This window comes from Cyprinus carpio, chromosome B20 (genome assembly GCF_018340385.1).
Source record: "Cyprinus carpio isolate SPL01 chromosome B20, ASM1834038v1, whole genome shotgun sequence".
Classification (NCBI taxonomy): Eukaryota; Metazoa; Chordata; class Actinopteri; order Cypriniformes; family Cyprinidae; genus Cyprinus; species Cyprinus carpio.
In genome coordinates this window covers 4473989-4477957 of record NC_056616.1, presented here as the reverse complement: position 1 = coordinate 4477957, position 3969 = coordinate 4473989, and the positions used below count along the sequence as shown (strand labels likewise).

At 33.3% G+C, this 3969-nt stretch overlaps 1 protein-coding gene across 5 annotated transcripts in view; it reads left to right on the top strand.

Moving 5' to 3' along the window:
* Positions 1-3969, top strand: part of LOC109113276 (AT-rich interactive domain-containing protein 1B-like) — an 849861-nt gene that overhangs the window by 718617 nt on the left and 127275 nt on the right. The gene's annotated exons all lie outside the window — the stretch shown is intronic.

Here is a 3969-nt window from a genome sequence, read left to right as displayed (position 1 = left end):
GAAGAAGTAAGGTACTTACTGGTTATGGATAGAATGTAGCGGAGTAAAAGAGACAATATTGCCTCTCAAATGTACTTAAGTAAAGTCTATGAGTACTCCCCAAAAATTATACCGAGAAAGTACAGACCCTCAAAATTGTACTTAAGTACTGTACTAAGTAATGTACCCGTTACTGTCCGGCTCTGTAATTGACATAGCATTTATTCAGTATAGAAACTATTCTGCCTTATTATGTGATAAAAATTGTTTTTAGTATATAAACAACTATTATTATTGTTATTGTCCAGCGTTAGGATTTCTAAGCCCATTAAAAGCTAGAAATTAGAGAAAAATTTAAGTTGCCTATATTCACTACCAGTCAAAAATTTCTGAACAGTAAGCTTGTTAATGTTTTTTAAAGAAGTCTCTTCTGTTCACCAAGCCTGCATTTATTGATCATAAAGTACAGCAAAACAGTAAAATTTGAAATATTTACTAGCCTATTTAAATAACTGTTTTATATTTTAATATATTTCAAAATGAAATTTTTGAGATTTCAAAACTGAATGTTTAGAATCATTACTCCAGTCACACTGTCCTTCATAAATAATTGATTTTGATTTGCTGATCAAAAAAGAAAAAAAAACACTTATTATGATGATGTTGAAAACAGCTGGTATTAGATTTTTTCAGGTTTCTTTTGATGAATAGAGGAAGTTCAGAAGAACAGCATTTATCTGAAATAGAAATCTTTGTAAAATTATCTCTTTATCATCACTTTTGATCAATTTAAAGCATCCCTGCTAAGCTAAAGTATTCATTTCTATAATTTATTTTTCCAAAATTAACAATTATATTGACTCTAAGCTTGTTGATTGATATATTGTATAATGTTGCAAAAGCTTTTTATTTCACATAAATGCTGATCTTTGGATCTGTCTATTCATCAAAGAATACTGAAAAAAAAAATGTACTCATCTGTTTTAAATATTGATAATCAGCAAATAATCATATTAGAATGATTTCTGAAGGATGTGACTGGTGTAATGATGCTGAAAAATCACCTTTGATCACAGGAATAAATTACAGTTTAAAAAATATATTCAAATAGAAAAGAGTGATTTTAAATAAGTAAAAATATTTCACAATATTACTGCTTTAAGCTGTACTTTGGATCAAATAAATGCAGGCTTGGTGAGGAGCAGAAGACACTTCTTTAAAACATGAAAAAATCTTACTGTTCAAAAACTGTTGACTGGTATTGATTCAGTAATTAGTAGAAAGTGGTATTAATTTTTAGAATTTAAATTTGAGTGTATATAGATTACAGAGAAATGTTATATTGTAAATGTTTATATATATATATATATATATATATGTGTGTGTGTGTGTGTGTGTGTGTGTGTGTGTGTGTGTGTAATTTTTATATATATATATATATATATATATGTGTGTATCTCCACAAATACCATTTCTCTCTAGAAGGAATATAATTGTAGAGGATATTACCTTTTCTAGTGTCTTGGACAGAAAAGAGGAGATTCGAGATTAGTGGTCTATAATTGGTCTATATATAATGGTCAAGTTGTAGTTTTTTTTTTTTTTGATGAGAGCTTAATACCAGCCAGTTTGAAGGTTTTGGGGACATATCCTATATGACTATGATGAATTAATAATAGTCAGAAGGGATCTATGACTTCTGGAAGCACCTCTTTTAGGAGCTTAGATGGAATAGGGTCTAACATACATGTTGTTGGTTTTAGATGATTTAACAAGTTTATACAATTCTTCCTCTCCTATAGTAAGAATAAGCGGAACTGTTCCTCAGGGGATCTATAGTGCACTGTCTGATTTGGATTAATCATGATCAGATTATATTGTAGATCCTACATTAATCCTGCATTAAATTTATATTTTGACCTAACTATTCGTGGGAACAGACCCACGGTTTCATGGATTGGACAGCGGAAGTATTTCTGTCATTTAAGCTGTTAGAACAAAAGCCACCATAGCAGTTATTTGAGAATTGGCTTACTAGTCATATGGAGCGTAGCGTCCTGGAGATGTTGTTCGCAGGAGTTCTGCTCCGACTCTGCAGGGGTGCAGGCATCAATGCAAAAAAGCCTAGGTCGCTCCCAGAAAAGATTCCAATTATTAACAAAGAGCCGTTTCTGTTCTTTACACCATGTTAATAACCATTCATGTTTAAACAAAAACTCTACTGAACATTTTGTTCCTCGTTGACACGTGGGAAGCAGTCCTGAAACCCAATGACTGTCGCCGCGGGTGTTGTGCTGGCCCATTCTCGTTCAGGCTCTGAAGTCCCTCTTCACTGTCTCCGTCTGCTACAGTGTGGTTTCGTTAAGGCCGCATTGTCAGACGATGGAGTCTCCGATGATCACAGCGTCATGTTCTGTCTTGCGGAGAGGGAAACGAAGCGGTTCCGGGTGGAGATCTCGAAGACCGGAAACGGCAGAGGGGAAGAAGTCATTTCCTGGGGCCTGGTCATGTCCTCGCTCTCTCCCCAGGGTCCGTGGAGTTCTGGCGCCAGAGTGAAGGACTTTTGGGAAGATTGCATTTGGGTGCACCGGCCTGTGCAGAGAAACACACGGAGTAGATGTGTTTATGTTAATCAAGCAACAAAGGAAAGACAGAAAAACACGCACTGCTCTTGACTGAAAAACTCTAGTTGCCTAAAGATTAACCTAAATATTTATTGAAATAAATGTTTGAAAGCGTGAAGATATGATAAACAATGTTGCTATAAAGAATGCATAATTAGCCTATATAACCATAGGTATTTCATTAAAGAAGAACACAAGTCGTGTCTTTATGAGAAGTGGTTTTAGTTAATTTTAACAAAAGGCATGCTGTGTGTCACGCAGTAAATCAATGTCTATCATGATTTAAACCTAATATCAAACATACATAATAATATTTGGAAGTTTTATAGAAATCTTAATCAAATGCACTATAACTAAACCCCTTAGCTTTTAGCTTACGACATTATTGGTTGAGTTTAGTCGAATACAAATTAGATGTATTTAGTCGACGACAATTATAATAAAACTAAAAACAATTTTCAGATGACCTAAAATCTGACTAAACACGATATCAAAATGGGCTGTCAAAAATTAACCACTGCGCCAGCCTAGTGTTCTGCTCTCGCAACTTTCATAACCCTGCTTGTAGTACTGATTTTGATTTCTTTTGTATTAAGATATCTTTCACAATTGTACTCTTAAAATACTTCCCTACATCCTGGATCACAATGCATAACTACCTTTCAGACAGTTAAATTATTTGTTGTTTGAGCTTCGTATTATTACTTGAGGCCTAGGGACAGATGTGGTGTGATTATATCTACCATATTCATATAGAAATCATCTGGAAATGTACATCTCCTGCTTAGAAGCGTGGCCCCCGATGAATAAGTACTTTTCAACACATTTGACTGTTGTCTGAATTATATTTAAATCAAGCAAAATTCTTAGGCTTGGGACTCTAACACAAAGTCGTTAATAACAATCTATTACATAGGTATACTGCAGCTAATAAATGTTAACATATAAACATAAATATAGAGAGTCTAGAGCAAGTCATAAACATTGTTTAATACTTTTTATTTATTCATTTATTTCAAAGTTACAGTAAATTGAAAAAGCAGTGTACTTACTGAGAAATCTTACAGTAATGTCAAGATAGGTCAGATAAGTCTACACCGTTGCCTGGATGTGTAACCTAAACTTAATAATAAAAACATGAGCTCTCACTGTGCTATATTTATGATTTGTCCATATATGAACATGCTGTTTATAACTTGATAGTCATTATAGGACCATGAAATTAGATTTGTATGTGCAGTGATCACTGAGTTTAATTGCCCAAAAAGTCTGCAGATATATGTATATATTTATTTTTTTTAATTTTTTTATTTGGAAGAACTGTCACAGTCCATCTTTGGTAATTAAAGAGAAAATATGGATGCTA